The sequence below is a fragment of the Canis lupus genome, chromosome 6 (assembly GCF_003254725.2).
Source record: "Canis lupus dingo isolate Sandy chromosome 6, ASM325472v2, whole genome shotgun sequence".
Lineage (NCBI taxonomy): Eukaryota > Metazoa > Chordata > Mammalia > Carnivora > Canidae > Canis > Canis lupus.
The window spans coordinates 58,156,005-58,174,176 of NC_064248.1; the positions used below are offsets into that span (position 1 = coordinate 58,156,005).

General features: G+C 39.2%; 1 long non-coding RNA gene across 1 annotated transcript; it reads right to left on the reverse strand.

Annotated features, from left to right (window-relative positions):
• Positions 1-334: 334 nt before the first annotated feature.
• Positions 335-17,884, reverse strand: LOC112640903 (uncharacterized). Its single transcript, XR_007411509.1, has 3 exons — positions 17,625-17,884; positions 1,010-1,137; positions 335-561 (listed from the first exon to the last, which is right to left on the reverse strand). It is a non-coding gene; the product is annotated as an uncharacterized LOC112640903 (long non-coding RNA).
• Positions 17,885-18,172: the final 288 nt, after the last annotated feature.

The following is an 18,172-nucleotide window of genomic DNA, read 5'->3' on the forward strand; positions in this document are numbered from 1 at the left end:
GGATCGAGTCCCTCATCAGGCTCCTTGCATGGAGCCTGATTCTCCCTCTGCCTGTGTCTCTGCCTCTCTCTCTCTCTCTGTATTTCATGAATAAGTAAATAAAATCTTTTTTTTAATCCTTAATTGTATGAATCTTTTCTTCAATTTCTCCTTTCACCTAAAGGCTAAATACAGGTGAGGGTTTTCAAATTTGGGGAGTGTCTTCTATTCATCTTGGCTTCAAGGTAGAGCAAGGCAGAGTGGGCCTGGAAGTGAGTACATACTCATGGAGAGGTGGCAATAGTGAGTTCCCCCCCAGGAAGCATGAATAATCTACAAGAGTGCTCTCAGAGCAGTTACTTGCTATTTCTTCTGTAAAGCCATTCCTCCTCCTGTCTCCCTCATCTCTGGAAATGGCACCTTCCATGCCGCTCCACAGGCCAAGTACATAGGAGTCCTCCTTGATTTCTCCCTTTTCCCATATTCTCCACATCCAGCCCATCCGCAAGTCCTCACGATGCTGCCTCCAGACAGATCCCAGAACCGACCACGTCCCTCCACCGTCTAGGCAACCAGCATCTCCTGCCAAGGATATTGCAATCGTTTCCCTGCTTCCTCTTATTATCTATAATCCTTTTGCACATAGCACTCAGAGTGGCTTACTTATTAAATATAAATCCAGTATTGTCATTCTCTGCTTAAAACCTTCTAGTGGCTTCCCATCACATTTAGCAAATACTCCAACCTTCTTACTTTGGCTACAAAGCCCCCACTGACCTGACCCTGACTGCCTCTTCTATACCTTTCTTGAACTCTCCCAGCCACCCTGGGCTTTGGTCTGGTCCTCACAGGTACCCTGCTGGTGCCCACCTGGGAGCTTCTGCATTAATGGTAGCCTCTGCCTCAGTGTCCCTCACACTCAATGCATGTCTCTGTCCTCCTTTTGATTCAGGGCTTAGCTTATATTTCCCCCCACAGAGAGACCTCCCTTGACTGCCTTGTCTGAAGTCATTATTCCACAACCACTCACCTTATTTTAATTCTCTGTGTAGCTCTTATATGCTGATTTATTCCTTTCTGTGTTTCCTCTCTTGCTTTCTTATCTGTCTCTCCCACCAGAATGAAAGATCCCTTTGTCAACCCGTGAATCTTCAGCTCCTAGAACAAAGCCTGTATATAGTCAATGTCCGATAAATATTTGTTGAAGAAATGAGAATGTGAATGATTAGTGGCACCAGATACTGAACATCCACTCCACTGATTTTTGCTTCTACCCAAGCTCTCCTGGTCCTGACTGGATAATGTCAGGCTTTGCATGTCGTGGTAATGAGCCCAGCTCTGAGATCTTGGAGCCACTGAATAAAAAGCCTAACTCTCGGGGCAGATTTGTGAACATGTGTGAAATCAAGCATGAAAAAGAAAGCAAGACTTTCTTACATGGGTCTAATTTGTGAAGATAACTGCTAAGAAACTAGAATAGGTTGGAAGGAAACATCAAGATCAGGCAATTCCCCATTTGCTCTCAACACCATTAGCTCTCGTCTGTTAAAATGCCCTCACTGAAAGAAGGAGCCAGAGCCAGAAAGCTTAAGCTCAACTTCTATAAATTAACACTGTGAGTGCCCTGTGTTCTTATGGTGGTTATGAATTGTATCAATGTTGGCCAAAATGAGAGGGATGAATGAACCTTTTATTATCAAAGTCACTGTCCTGAACAAAACTCCAAAATGATTCCTATTGAATCAAGTACCTATCATATTGCAACCATTTTCCTATGTATTTTTTTTCCAAAATATCATTTAATTCTCACTCTATCAGTTTACCCATTCTATAGATGGATTGACTTTGTCCCAGAGAAGTCAGATCACTTCTCAAGGCCACACAGCAAGGCGAAGATGGAGTTGGAACCTTGACTTCTTAGCTATTTAATGCTCATTTCCCTTGCAGGCCTCAACCTTCTGGTTGTAATTTGGCACGTCGTTTAGACCTGCCAACAGGATTGCAATTCTTTTTTTTTTTTTTTTTTAAGATTTTATTTATTCATTCATGAGAGAGAGAGAGAGAATGGCAGAGACACGGGCAGAGGGAGAATCAGGCTCCATGCAGGGAGACTGATGCGGGACTCAGTCCTGGGACCCCAGGATCACGCCCTGAGCTGAAGGCAGATGCTCAACCACTGAGTCACCCAGACATCCCAGGATTGCAATTCTTGATGTAAACTACTTATTTTGCATTCCCCCATGGAGAGCAACTTCTAGAGCATCCAGCCATCAGGGAGCAGCCCCAAGAAACCAATTACCCCTAGGGACCATAATGCTTCAGAATTTTTGGACACACAAACCTAATGACCAGACCTCATGACCACCCCGCAAGCCAGTCCCAGGTGCCTGGTTCTAGTGGCCTCCTAGACTCCTGAGGTGACATTATTTCCACACCTGTACCACAGGTCAGGTTTCATTGCTAGTCTGCCCACACCACCTCCTTCCCTGGGGCAGTCAGTGAATCTCTGCTCATGCTCTGCTTCATTCATCTTTCCTACCTCAATCAGTCTCACAGTTTAAAAAAAAAAAAAAAAAAAGATATCTGAGGGAGTTTAATGAGTGGTTTAAAAAATAATGCTTTCAAAATGTTATTTTTTAATCTCTCTTTTGAGACTAACCTGTGTAACATCAGGCACTACTTCAGTGGCAGAGAAGGCGCAGAGTGAGCCCTTGGCTTAGGCAGCTGGCCCTGTCATAGGGACACCAGACAAGGACCTGAGTACTCATCAGACTCTACCTACCTTGGGCCCACCACACCCACAGACTCTCCCAGAGAGCTCCAGAAGAAAAAGAAGATTTGAGTGGTAAGCCTTTTTAAAGCTATTAATTTTATACTGTATCAACTCCTGTTCCACTTGGCCCTTTGGCAATTGGCAAAACTGCATTTTAAAAAGTATACTTTTCCCACAACTGCAGAAGAAAACCTCTGAGCACCCATCAGCTTACAAACTGCAGAGAAAACAATCTTCTGTTCACAATTGCGGGAAAATTATCTCAAAGGCAGTCTTAGAGTTCAAACACTGATAATAAATCATACTTTTAAAAAATAGAAACCATGTAGAGGGGATTTTAGTGATAGAAAATACCATTAAGCGAGAAGATTTTAGTTAAGCAATGCAAAACTGATTAAAATTTCTACATGAGTCACCAAGTACTATATTCACTAAACTATTTTAATAGCAAAAAGTCATGTCTTTCACTCCTTTGCTAAAATTTTGATCTTTCATTCACCTAAAATGAAATGGAGGCATTCCATATAGAATTGTTTTTAAAAGGTAATTCAGTCAAATAAAAGTATATTATAGTTACTTGTGAGGCACTTAGATATGATATTTGATAATAATAGCATTTTTTTAAGTCAAGAATTTAACTGGCTCCATTTTCTCTTTTTAAGAATAGTTTTGGAGTAAAAATCAAGCCTGTGGATTCATGTGGCCCCAGAAAGGGGGCAAACTTAACTGTCAGTAGATAGAGCGCAGATACAGCACACTGAGCTCACCAACATTTCCCTCCAAAAACAAAATATTCATGTGAACTATATTTGTGAATGGAATCACTGTATTTTTAAATGGACTTGCTTACTGACTACCACAAAACCTATTTGCTGACCCCTCGTATTTCCTAGAGCATGTAGGGAACACCAAGACAGGACACAGGAAATTACCAAAGGCCTTGCTCCATCCTAGTTGGGGTCCAAGGTTGGGCTCCTTTTGGTGTTCCCCAAGCCAATTACAAAATCAAAGAATTATTTAAAATGAAGCAATGCAGAAAGAAATAATAAGCAAGTTACTGATTGAGTGGAGTGGAAATTAACAATACAAAATGGTTTCTAAACCGAGAGTAGGGGGGACACCTGGGTGGCTCAGTGGTTAAGTGTCTGCCTTCGGCCCAGGGCATGATCCTGGAGTCCTGGGATTGAGTCCCACATTGGGCTCTCTGCATGGCGCCTGCTTCTCCCTCTGCCTGGGCCTCTGACTCTCTCTTGCTCTCTCTGTGTCTCTCATGAATAAATAAATTAAAATCTTAAAAAAAAAAATGAGAGTGGGAATAAGCTTCAAACAGGGTGTTTCTGTTGCAGACAAACTTGCTTAAGTGTTAGCATTTAAATGCTCACACCTTGGCTTTGAACTTAACACTCCATTAGGGGGCTGAGGGAGCTCACACCTCTGTCTGTGGTGCCTTTCACTCTTGTTGCAGCCCAAGGAAGAGACCGGGAGGAGAGGAAGAAGAGGCGGGGCACCCACAAAGGGAGCACTGGAAAAGGTGATGATCCTGGTTATGCCTGCTGTCCTGGTGCAGTTATTAACAGCATCTGCTTTCACTCCCCAAAGTGTCCTGATTTGGATAATAAATTGTATGGTCACCCAAATAGGGTATAGAATGTCCAAAACCAGAGTGGCAAGGCAAAAGTCTTTCATATTTGTCATAAAAACGGAAATCGCAGCGTTTGTTCCTTGGGTGGTATGCTTTGGTTCAAATATTTCTAATGTCATTTTTGCAAGCTTAGGCTAAGTGTTCCTGAATACATGAGTAGCATCAAAGAATTAAAGAATCCTGCAAAGGGATTCTAGAAGCTATGTGGTTGTCATTTCACAAACGAGAAACTGGGGCTTAAAAAGATTGACTTGCCTAAGGCCACACTGCTAGTTAATGGAGACGCTGGGAATAGGATTTCAGTCTCCTAACTGTAAATTATACATTTTCAGTGCATTAAATATTTTTAGGAATGTAAATAGTGTTCTCAAATGGAGGGATAAAATTGTGATAAATTATATAGACTCCCTTTTCTACTAGGTCCAAGGGTGCAAAGATCAGTAGGAGGGGTTGGGGGACATAGAAGACAAGCACTGGCTTGGGGGTAGGGGTAGTTTCTGATGTTCACTGTGATTTCAGCTGAGAAGCAAATGCAGCAAACCTTGAATGAGCAAAAGCCAGGGATCACTTTGGTTTCTGGTTTAGCAGTTTAATAGCTGATTGATCCTGGTCAAAGATATGGAATGTCTTTAAAATTCCCTTATCTTTATCTATAAAATGGATATAAAATCAACATTCATCTCAGATGACTCTTGTGAAGGTTAAATAAGACGGTATGTGTGTAGTGGTAGGCCAATGCCTGGCACATAGTTATATATTTAGAAATGTTCGCTATTGGCTTCCTCCATCCTCTCTGTCTTAATCATCAGTGCCAGCAGTAGCAGCAGCAGCAGCAGCAGCAGCAGCAGCAGCAGCAGCAGCAGCATTTTCCCTCCTCCACCTAGCCTGGCCTGCTTTGAATTGTCTGCTGATTTCAGAATTCAACTCACCTCCTTTTCTCTTATGGAAAGTTCTATTTAGTTTCACCTCATTTAGTTTCATCGAGATAGATATTGTTCCTTTTTAACAGATCAGGCAATAGGCTAAGATTAAATCATTTGTTCACGACTACACAACCATTAAGGAGTGGAAGCAGAACTCAAACCTAACTTATCTTTTCAATCTGTCTGTCTCTGGTAAGAAACTATAGGGTGGAATGCTGAGATGAAAGAGTGAGGAGGAGGAAAGGCAGCTGCGATTTGGCTCTGCCTAAAGGGTATGTATTTGTCAGGCAGACTACTCTTTTCTCTGCCGTTTCACCCACACACAATCAAGATTTTTTTTCCCTCTAGATAATCAAAGGATATGAGCTTAAAATCTGGAGAAACAGAAGAGATGCCATTTGTCTCAACAGAAAACCCTCTAATAAGACCCAGAAAAGAAAGTCAAGGTGAGACAGGAGCACCAGTGCCCCTGAGATGAGCCCCTACACCGAGCCATGACCCATCTAAGCAAGGAGACGTGGGTACTAAGAAGGTACTGGGCACTCTGCATGTTTCAGACCCTTTGCTTAGGAGGAAACCAGTGCAGGAACTCAACTTCTCTGTGGTTCATGCTTTCTTGTCTGTTCTTGGGATATTCAGCACTAATTTGGTCACCATTAGGACCCTTCCTGTGAAATGATCCTTTGTATCATCACAATTAGTTGATTTGGAGTGATTTCTAATCACACAATTAGGACTTCCAGTGAGGAACAGAGAAATTCTACTTATAAAAGCTAATTAGTAAAACACAAGCCAAACAGAGGCCAAATAGAGATCCTTCTCTATTCACACACCTCAGAACATGCACAATGAAGAGACCAAGGGTCCTCACATTCCCTGGGACTTCCCAGGGGTTCTCTGGTTCTATCGCCACATGACTAGACAATAACTTCCAATAGTTCAGCAATTATAACTGCATGTTTTGAAGTCAGACAAACTTGAGTTGGAATTTTGTCCCTACTCCTTCCACTAGGGGGGTGACAGGTGATTTCAACTCTCTAAGCCATTGTTTCCTTACATGTAAAGTGGTGGTGAGAACACTTAACTCATAATGTATACAATGTACTTAGCTCTATCCTGGCACATAATAAATGCCCAGGAAATACCTGGAAGCCATCCTCTTCTGCTTACATCCTTGCTGAGAAGTGTTTTATCTGTGGCAAAAGAACACACCTCTCCATGACTCTCCTACCCCCTTTAGTCACCTCCCTCTTTGGAGTATATCTATTGGATTAGCCTTTGGCCCTCTTGCAGCTTTAGGATTAGGTAAACGCGTAAGGTAACATTCTCTTCCTACTACCTTAAAGGTCCTTTCTTTGGCTATACCCTTATTATTAATTATATCATTTAACTCATTGAACTGTTCATCAAATCTGCAAATTACACTAAGCCAGGAGAAATGGCAAGCACATTTAAAGAAAGAATTTGAACCAGAAAATCTCAATAGGTTTTCAGAATAAATAGAATCTAAAATGATAGAACATGATCAAGACAAGTAAGAGGTCCTTCATTTGAGTCCAAACAAATCCCAGATGCATGAAGATCAATGGAGGAAGAAAAGCAAACAAACAGGCTTTTTTTGAAACTAAATTTAGTTCATACTATAATATTTCTACCAAAAGAATGGACATAAATTTGCCCAACGTAAAGACCCATGGCTTGTCCCAGAATGAGGGCCATGGTCCACCAGATATGGCACAAGTCAATAGATCTTAGCCTTTTATCCTCATTTCAAGTATAAAGAGTTCATAAATTCTGTTACACTAGAGTAGTTCAAGTGCCAGATAAATGAAGACATGATTGAGGCATTCATTGCTAAGGAAATTTAAGTATCAGATGGATATTTGGACTAAATGCCATTAAGATCCTTTTCAACCAGAAAGCATCCTTCCGGTAATTTGCTGTCCCTTAAGGCCAAGAATCTTCTTATCAGAGCACACATTTGATCCCTTTATAACTACTTCAGGAAGTGAGCAAATAGATAAAAGAATCCAAGGTCACAGATGGAGGTTTCTTTGTTATTTTGAGTAACAAGCTTCCCTGGGTCTGACTATTCTCATTACCCCCAAGTTTGGGTCTTTCTCAAAGAAAATTGTTTTCCAAAAGGAGGTATGACCTGCTTTCTCCAGACCCTGCAGACATCTTAGTCATTTCCTCCCCTGGGCTTGTGTTTAGCTGCCCCTGCCCTTTTGAATGCCCCAACATCCTCTTGCTACTAGTCTACCACCTCTTTCAAAATCTGGCTTCATGCTGGCCTCCTCTAAGACAACTTCCTGGTTTCTTATATTCTTCTAAGCTTCTCAAGGGCTCTCTGTAGTACGCCCACACTTGCTTACATATCGCCTATGAATCACTCTTCAGTTGTTTTATGTTTCTGTGACTCTCCAACTGAACTCTTAACTCCTAAAGGGCAGTGAACCTCTGTTGATGGAGATAAAAAGGAGAAGAGCTCTGGATTTTCCTAATGATCACAAAACATTGGGCACAAAGCAACCACTGGGGGCCTAAGACCCATCAAACAGCAGTGAAATTCCACTAGGATTAAGGTTAGATGGGGGCAATTCAAGTTTTGAAAGATCAGAGACATGCACATTCTGTTCTGAGTAGTTCAACAGTCCTTCCAAATCACCAGGACTGCAGACATAAAAGTTTCATCTAGCCACTAGCTCCAGCTGAACATATCACAGGTTACTTAAAGTGCAATTTATTTTTAATAGAAAAATTGATTCTGGAATGAAACATGAAGTAGTACTTTTTTTTTTTTTTTTTTTTTTTTTTTTAGTAGTAGTACTAGTAGACTAACCTTTTAAAGAATAGCATTCTTGCCCTAGAGAGGGGCATAAAAGTTTAAAAGGTTATTTTCTACATTACACATAACCCATATGCTCACCTTTTCCTATTTCTTTGCTGGATCTGCGCTCAGGGTGCCTGTGGTGCTAACTCCCTGAAAATATTGGCTCCATTAATGCATGATTTACTTTTCTTTACTTGGCAAAGCACAGAGCCTATCTTTCAAAGGAAATTCAAGCTTTTGTAATTCATCACCTACTTCATGAAACATGATGACATGGAGTTTTCCCTTCAAAATGAGAATGAGCAAAGCAAGTGCTGTGCTGAAGACAGGTCTCTCCCGACCTACCCAGAGGAGTTGGTTGCTCCCTGATGGGGAGTTCCTATGGCATTTTTAACTTACTGCTCTCCTTAAACTTATCATGGCTGATCACAGTTATTTGTTTACAGGTCTGTTTCACCTATACCAACCATAAATTCTTAAGAGAACAAAAATTCTGTCCTATCCATCTATTTGTAACCTCTTGTGGGTGCCGTGGTGTGCCATCCAGATCCCACTCAGGACAAGGCTCCAGGTTCCCTGGCTTCTGGGATTGCTACCTGCTGTGAGCTCACAGCTGAGCCTCTTTTCTGGAATTGTACACAGCTGAACAAAGCTGCCTGCCCAAGCATTCGACCTCATCCAACAACTAGTCATTGTGGATGCCCAGCCTCACTACCTCAGTTTAGGATAACTCTGAAGTCTTTACTTGCCCCCAGTCTCTATGCTATCAGCCAAGTCCTCATTTGCAACTGCATCACCGCTCAAATTCTATCCAGCTCTCCTGCCTACCTCTGCTTTCGCTATTCCCTCATAGATAATACTGGAAATCCTCCCCGCAAATTTCGGGCACACAAGTCTCTATCTCAAAGTCTATTTCCCAGAGAACCAAACTTAAAGACACTCAGACCCTAGCCCAGTGTTTAGTGCACAGTGGGTATTCCATTAATACTTGATAAAAGAATGAGTGAATGAAGTACACAGAAAATTAACAAATAACAGTTATGCATTACAATATTCTACTCCCACTGCTGTCTCTGCCCATCCTCTGTAAGACTGTGATCCTTAACAGTTAACGTAGACAGTATTAGCTGAGCTTCTATGTGCTAAGCGCTAGTGAGGCAGAGACAACTCAGGCTCTCCTTGACTATTAGCACCAGCATCCATGGATATTGCCCTACATGCAGCACAGCCAGGTTTTGTGTTCCTTGCAGATGAGGACACTGTAGTAGTGATCCATTTACTTCTGTGATGTAGAATTACATCCCTAAGCATTTTATGTTTACTCCTAGCTTTTCCTAGGTAGCATCACATGGAGACTTTGAGAATGGAATGACTATGATTCCTTCACCTTAAAGATGGGTCATTGATTCTTAGTTTCCTTTTTAGAAGATGTTAACAAGGGGAGAGACCAGCAGAGTACCCTAAGAATGAAGACTGTATTTGGCATATAGAAGGGTAGAGTAAGCTATTCAAGAATTTCTGGGGATAACATAGCCTTATTAGAATTAAGATCTAGAAAAATCCAAAAATCCAAATGTTATAGTCAAGAATCCCTATATGCAGAGAACAGAATATTTTTGAGTCAAAGCAGGCTGTGCAGGTTCTAAAACTCTAACCAAGGCAACACTCAGCATGAAAGAAAGTAATAGCCCAGTCAGTGGTTTTAACGTATGTGAAACAAAAATATGGAAATAGGAGGGGGAAAGTCTGTGTTGAGACTAGAAAATCGGGAGCCATAAAAGAGGGATCAATGAAGGCCTACTGAGAAGCCAGAATTCTCACCCCACCTGGCAGAATTAAGAAGACCCTCCCCTGCCATAGGTGTTAATGGAGGCCAAATAAGAAGCCTGGACTTCCACCCCTACCTAGTAATAATGAGCTTCCCATGGTTCCATGAAGCCAACTTTTAAATTTGAATTACTTTCAGCACCTTAGACTTCTTTTAGTCTGTCAGAGTGGTATTAGGAGGAGACTAAAACAGTTTTAAGTAAGATCCACAATCTCATAACGATAATAGAAACACCTAGGCTTCATTTAGAAATCTCATATTAAGAACCAGAAAGACATGAAACTGAATGAAAAAGACAATTAATGGATGCCAACATCAGGTTGAAAGAGATGTTAGAATTACCTGACAAAGATTTTAAAGCACACATAATAAAAATCTTCAATAAACAATTATGAACACACTTGAAACAAATGAAAAAGTCTCAGCAAAAAAATAGAATGTTTCAGTAAAGAAATATAATATATATGAAGAAATCTAACACTCAATAATGGGCTTAACAGCAAGATAGAGGAGAAAGAGAAAAGAATCCATGAACTGGAAGATAGAAAAATAGAGATTATTCAATCTCTACAACAGAGAGAAAATAGATGGAAAATAAATGAAGAGAGTCTCAAGGACATGTGAAACAATAACAGATAATCTAACATTTGTGTCATTAGAATTGCAGAAGCAGAAAAGAAAGCAGGGCTGAAAAAGTAATTAAACAATGACTGAAAACTTCCCAAATTTGTCAAAAGGCATAAACCTACAGATTCAAGAAGCTAAATAATTCCCAAACAAGATAAACCCAAAGAAATCTATAAGACACATCATAATCAACTTTCTGAAAACTAAAAACAAAGAAAACTCCGGGCACCTGGATGGCTCAGACCATTAACCATCTGCCTTTGGCTCAGGGCCTGATCCCATGATCCTGGGATGGAGCCCCACATCAGGCTCCCTCTCAGCAGAGAGCCTCCTTCTCCCTCTCCCAGTGCCCTTCCCGCCTCATGCTCTGTCTCTCTTGAGCACTCTTTCTCTCTCAAATAAATAAAATCTTTAAGAAAGACAAAACTCTTAAGGGTTTAGAAATGAATGCTTTGTGAGAGAATAGCAATATGATAGCATATTCTCATTTGAACCAATGGAGGCCAGAAGGAAGTGGTGTGACATTTTTCAAATGTCTAAAGAAAAGAAACTAGAATCCTATACTCAGTAAAATATCCTTCAGGAATTAAAGGGAAGTCAAGATATTCTCACAGAAAGGAAAATTAAGAGAATCTTTCTCTAGCAGATCTATCTTAAAAGAATGACTAAAGAAAGTTCTCTAAACAGAAAGAAAATGATAAAAGAAGGAATTTTGGACATCAGGAAGGAAGGAAGTCCACAATAAGCAAAAATAGGGGTAAATGCCTTTCCTTCCCCTCCTGAATTTTCTAAATCAGGTTATTGACTGAAGCAAAAATTACACTACTGTCCAATGCAGTTCTAAATGAACATAGAGGAAATATTTAAGATACTTATGTTATAAATAGGGACATAGTGTAGTTGAACAATTTTGGCATTTAATATTTGCACATGACATGATTTTCTTCATAGAAATCTCAAGGGAACTACAAAAAATAAATAAAAATTAAAAAAACAAAAAACAAAAAAAACAAGAGCTAACCAGTTCATCAGTTTCAGGATACAAAATAAGCCTTTGAAAATTAGTTGTGCTTCTTTGTACTAGCAAAGAACATGTGGACACAAAATTAAATATACAATACCATTTACAATCAGTCAAAAAATGCAATACTTAGGTATAAATTAAGCATTTAAAGGATTTGTATGCTGAAAACTACAGAATCTGGTGAAGAAAAATGAAGTATCTAAATAACTGGAGGGCTATATAATTTTCAGAATTAAAAGAAAACATAGTAAAGATGTCAATTCTTTCCAAATGAAAGACAAGTTTAACTCAATTCAGCCAAACTCCCAGCAAGGTTTTTACCATAGGTAAGATTATTCTAATGCATTTAGCAAGACAAACTAGAAGAATATCTAAAACAGTTTTGAAAAAGAACAAAGTGTAAGGAATTGGTTTACTGGATTACAAGACTTATATAGCTATAATAATCAGCTTTATGGTTTTGATATATATAGAGAGACACAGATTGAGGGAGCAGAAAAGGGAACTTAAAATAGACCAACCCAGAAAAATATGTGGTGAGGGTGAAAAAGTAATCCCGCGGAGGAGCACTCTGCGGAAGCACTCATCAGAAAATTGTCCTGGACAAAATAACAGCAACAACAACAAAAACACTTCAACCTGGATCTCATGTTATACAAAAATTAACTCAAAATGGATCATAGACTTTAATGTAAAATTTTAAACTCCAATACTTTTAGAAAAAAATGAAGAAAATTTTTAGGATCTAGATTTAGGCAAAGAATTCTTATATTTGACACCAAGAGCATGATCCATAAAAGGAAATGATAAATTTGACTTCATCAAAATTAAAAACATTTACTCTGTGGAAGATCCTATTAAAAGAATGAAAAGACAAACTACACACAAGGAGAAAATATTTGCAAACCACATATCCAACAGAAGACTAATATCTAGTATATATGAAATATAGATGGTCAACAGACACATGGAGAGATGCTCAACATCACAGTTCATCATTAGTGGGAATGTAAAATGGTACAGCCCTCTGGAAAATAGTTTGGCAGTTTCTAAAAAGCTAAACATGCAACTAGTATATGACTTAACAATCATATTCCTGGCATTTAACCCAGAAAAATAAAAATGTACGTTCACAAAAACCTATAGCCATATTGATAATTATATCACCCATTGTTATCATAGCCAAAAACTGGAAATAACTCAGATGTCTGTCAGTAGGTGAATGGTTCAACAAATCCTAGCGCATCCATACTGTGGAATACTATTCAGCAGTAAAAGGGAGCAAACTAATTATACATAAGATAACCTGGATAGATGTTCAGAGAATTTTGCTGAGTGAAAAAAGCCAATCCCAAAAGTTATACACTATATGATTCCATGTATATAATATTCTTAAAAGGATAAAATCACTGAAATGGAGAACCAATTAGTGGTTGTCAAGAGTTAAGAAGAAGTGGGAGACAGTGGAGGAAATGGATGTAGCTATAAAAGGACACCTGGGGAGATCTTTGTGGTGATGAAAATGTACTATATTTTTATTATAGCAATGTTAATATCCTGGTTCTGTGTTGTTCTAGAGTTTTGCCATGTGTTATCATTGAGGAAAAACACTAGATTTCTCTGTACTATAAGAAATTGGTCACAAGTACTTGTGACCCTACAATTATCTCAGAGTAAAATGTCCAGTTAATAAAGGGGAACAACCTTGGATTTATCAGTGATTGCTTGGATATGACACCAAAGGCAAAGGCAACAAAAGAATAGACAAAATAGACTTAATGAAAAATTTTAAATGTTGTTCACTAAAAGACACTGTCAAAAGAGTAAAAAGGCAACCCAAAAAATGGGAAAAGATAGTACAAATCATATATCTGAAAGGGGAGGATTAATATCTAGAAAAATAGAGAACAAAATTTAACAAAAAAAAGTAACTTAATTCAAAAATGGGCAAAAAGTTTGAACATTCTTTCAAAGATATACAGATGGCCAACAAACACATGAAAAACTGTTTGATATCACTAGTCATTAGAGAAATACAAACCAAAACTATAAAAAAAAAATCAAAACTATAATGAGACACTACCTCACATCCATTAGGATGAGTACTATCAAAACAAAACAAAACAAAAGAACAAAGATACAGAGTAATCAGGACCTAGGTGCATTGTTGGTAGGAAATGTACAATAGTGTAGCTACTATGAAAAACAGTATGGTAGTTCCTCAAAAAATTGAAAATTATGGTCTAGCAATCCCACTTCTGGGTATGTACCCAAAAGAATTGAAAGGAATCTCAAAAAGGTATTTGTACACCCATGTTCATTGCAGCATTATTCAAAACAACCAAAAGGTGGAAGCAACCCGAGTGTCCATTAATAAATGAATGGATGAATAAAACGTGGAATATTTATAATACAATGGAATATTATTTAGCTCAAAAAAGGAAGGAAATTCTACATATGCTACAAAACACGGATAACTTGAGGACACTATGCTAAGTGAATAAGCCCGTCAAGAAAAGACAAATATTGAATGACTCCACTGATATGAAGTATCTAGAACAGTCAAATTCAGAGTGACAGAGGTAGAATGGTGATTTCCAGGAACTGGGAGTTGGGAGGGGAATGGTGTGTTATTATTTAATAAGAAAAGTGTTCTAGTTTTGCAAAGAATTCTGAAGATAGATGTGGTGATGGTTGCACAATAAAACTATCCATAACACTACTTAACCATTCACTTACAAATAGTTAAAATGGTGAGGCGCCTGGGTGGCTCAGCGGTTGGGCACCTGCCTTTGGCTCAGGTCATGATCCTGGGTCTGGGGATCAAGTCCCACATTGGGCTCCCTGCAAGGAGCCTGCTTCTCCCTCTGCTTATGTCTCTGCCTCTCTCTCTCAGTCTGTGTCTCTCATGAATAAATAATAAATCTTTTTAAAAAACCCAAATAGTTAAAATGGTAAGTTTTGCGTGTTTCTACCACAATCAAAAATTAAAAAATAAAAGGGGGAAATCACAGACCTTTTTAGTGTTTATTCATAGCCTTCTAGACATGGAGGAAAAGGTATACTTGAATGCACTTGGCTAAAACTGGGATACTTTAATAGGCTTTTCCAGAGGTGGGATGACCTGCCCCTCCATACCATCCCATTCCCTTCTGCTCTCAAACTATGCTCACTGCACAATTTTTTCCTCTCTGCTCCTCCTTTATCTTTTTAAATAAAAATGGTATATTCTTCAAGTGTACAACATGATTTACCATACATACACATTGTGAAATTATTACTATAGTAAAGCTAATTAACATATCATCTCCTCACATAGTTACGATTTTTTGTATGTGATGAGAGCACCTGGAATTCTCATAGCAAATATTCAGTATTCAATATGGCATTATTAACTGTAGTTATCATGCTGTACCTTAGATTTGTAGACTTATTCATCCTAAATAACTGCAACTTTGTACCCTTTGACCAAAATCTCACCATTTCTCTATTTCCTCACCCCTAATAATTGCACTCCTCTTTTCTGTTCTATGTATTTGACTTTTTTAGATTCCACATATAATTGAGATCAGTATTTTTGTGTGTCTGGCTTACTTCATTTAACATAATGTCCTCCAGGTTCATCCATGTTGTCACAAGTGGTGGGATCTTCTTGTTTCCTAAAGCTGAGTAATATTCTACTATATCTAGAGATATTTCTCACAATTTCTTTGTCCATTCATCCATCAATGTACACTTGGGTTGTTTCCATACCATGGTATTGTGAATGATGCTGCAGTGCACATGAGGGTGCAGATATCTCTTTGACATCCTGATTTCATGTCCTTTGGTTGTATACTCAGAAGAGGGATTGCTGGATCATATGGTAGTTTGTTGTATTTTAGTTTTTTAAGAAAACAGTAGATGTTTTTGCTTTTGAGTTGTGTGTTCATATATATTTTAGATACTTATCAGGTATATGGTTTGCAAATATTTTCTCCCAATCACCAGGTTGCCTTTTCATTTTGCTAATAGTCTCCTTTGCTGTGCAGGAGCTTTTCCATTGCTGTAGTCCCACCTGTTTACTTTTACCACGCAGCTTTCTGATTTGAGTGGCTCCACAGATGAGCTTTCCACAGGGAGGACACTCTGCCTGTAGATCTAAGTGGCCCAGGCCCCATGGCAGTTATGAGTTTCACTGTAAATGAACATACTGACACATTCTGCACATATGCCACAGCCTCTAGAGAGTAGAGCCTGAACCCCCACTGTGTCCACTCACTTCTGGGTGCCCCGAAGAGCCGGGGTCTGGACCTACCAGCTGAAGGCCACCACTCAGACTGCAGTGTCATCAGCCCAGTGCTGCTGCCCCTGCATTCTCCCTGTGGAGCCAGCTACCCTTACTCCCTGCCTTTCTGTCCTGGATTTTTTTTTTTACTTTAACTGATACAATAGTGTAGAATGTTGGCTTTGAGGGAGCACTGCAGCCTACATCTTTTATCTTAAAATCAGAGAAATCTGCCTTTGAGATGGTAACTCACAGCCTATGGCTTGCTTATTCACGATTGATTTGTGAATTCTTGGCTATAGTTATAATTCTTTTCTATTCTGGGTTACCTGGCAGCCAACATTATGTCTCACATAGACACATGCATCTATCATAAAATATATTTCCTTGTTTCTATATCTTTTCCTTTTTCACCTATGTCCTAACACATAGAGACACAAGAGTCTGCTAATGCTCAACACTGACCAATTAAGTAATTTGGCAATAATTCTTATTTTTCCAGGTCTACATATGTTATATTAAGTTCAAACCTGGCAACTCTCCTCCTTGATGCCTACTGATGTGTAAGTGATTCACAAAGAAACCAGAAAGAGAGGTGACACAGGCATTTAAACCTACCCTGCCCAGTAGCATGTGCTAAGCAGGCACTCCAATGTCTGGGGACTGACTCACAGACTGAGGCCTACTGGGGCTTCAGATTTTTCTTACTCAGAAAGCAGGATCAACACCACCGCCACCATGAATTATTCAACACCTGCCTGGGCTACTCCTTGGTGAACAACAAAATAATGGAAACTGACAAAATTGATTTGTGGTGAATTTTTAGTGAAGCCAAGTTCATGGCAAGTGAGCAAGGGCAAGCAGGGCTCGGAGGAACTTGACCACAAGAACAGTCAGCCCACAATTCCCCTGGAACATCACTACCTGACCAATAGCACAGCCAGGCCAGAGAACTTGCACAAGGCTCCTTTTCCTCTGAGGGTCTGAAAAAGATGAACACTGTCTCCCACTGAAAAAGTACAGTCACTTGGGCTCACCAAACCAACTCCTCAGCCAGAAGGATGGGCAAGACTCGTAATGAATTTCAAGAAGCATTTGAATTACTAGGTAATTAGAAACTCAATAACCAAATCTCTAAACATAATTTCAGTTGCTTCTCAGAGTGCTAAGAAAGAAAGGCTTCAATTCAGCATATTTTGAATTTTGCATTAGGGCTTCACTAATTAAAGGGGGGGAAAAAGTATTGGCACTATGTCTAATCCTTCCATTAATCTTCCTCAACATATATTCTACTGCCTGGTTATTATGTAATCATTAAATGTAAAATATTAAACTGGACATTTGACTTTATTGATCACTTTATGAGCTAAGGATACAGCAAGTAATTATCTGCCAAGACAGATTCATTGATCGGGCTGTCATTGAAAGAGCTGAAATTGACACATAGTTGATTATTCTAGTATACTGTTTTCATCAATTATTATGTCTCATTCTCTTTTTTATCAAGAGTTGTGTATTTATAGTTTGTTTCTATTTAAAAATTCAAAAAGCAGACTTTTTACCCTGAAACCAGATGGGTGGTCTTCTGTGTAAATCAGAAATTGCAATTTAAGTGTATAGACTTAGTTTTGTAGACTTGCACATTTTATCTATTTTAATACCAAGCAACTTTGGACTAGTATTTTATCTCTCTACATCTCAGTTTTTCTACTTGAGAAATAAGCTTACCTCTTCTGGATGTTTTTTCTTCCTTACTCTGCTTATTCCTTCCACATTTAAATTCAGTACAATTTTCTAAAGAGGTGTGGGGGCTTTTCCAATGTTCCAGGCACTTTATAAGATGCTGAGAATACCAAGACAGGTAAAACAGAGTCCCTACCCTCAGGGGAGCTTATAGCCTAGTGAAAGAGATTGGCCTGTACTCAAATAAAGGGCATGGAAGAGTCTACAAAGATGGAGGCTGATGGTGAGCAATAATCGGAACTAAGCAGCCTTCTGGGTCATTGTGATGCAGGGTAAGATGTTCTTAAGCCCTATGCTGGCAAGGCAACAGGGTCAAAGTCACCTACCATGTTCTGGGTGTAGAGAATGGGCAAGAAGTAGGGATTATTTTTAAATGCCCTTGTGGGACATGCAAAAAGGCTGTTCTTAGGGCTTACCTGTTTCAGAACTTAGCAGCTGACTTCATGGATAATCTCTAACATAGCTCAGAGTTTCAAGGAATTTCTTTCTTGAACTCATTTGTAGAGAAGTCCTAATGTAATGTTTTGCAGAAC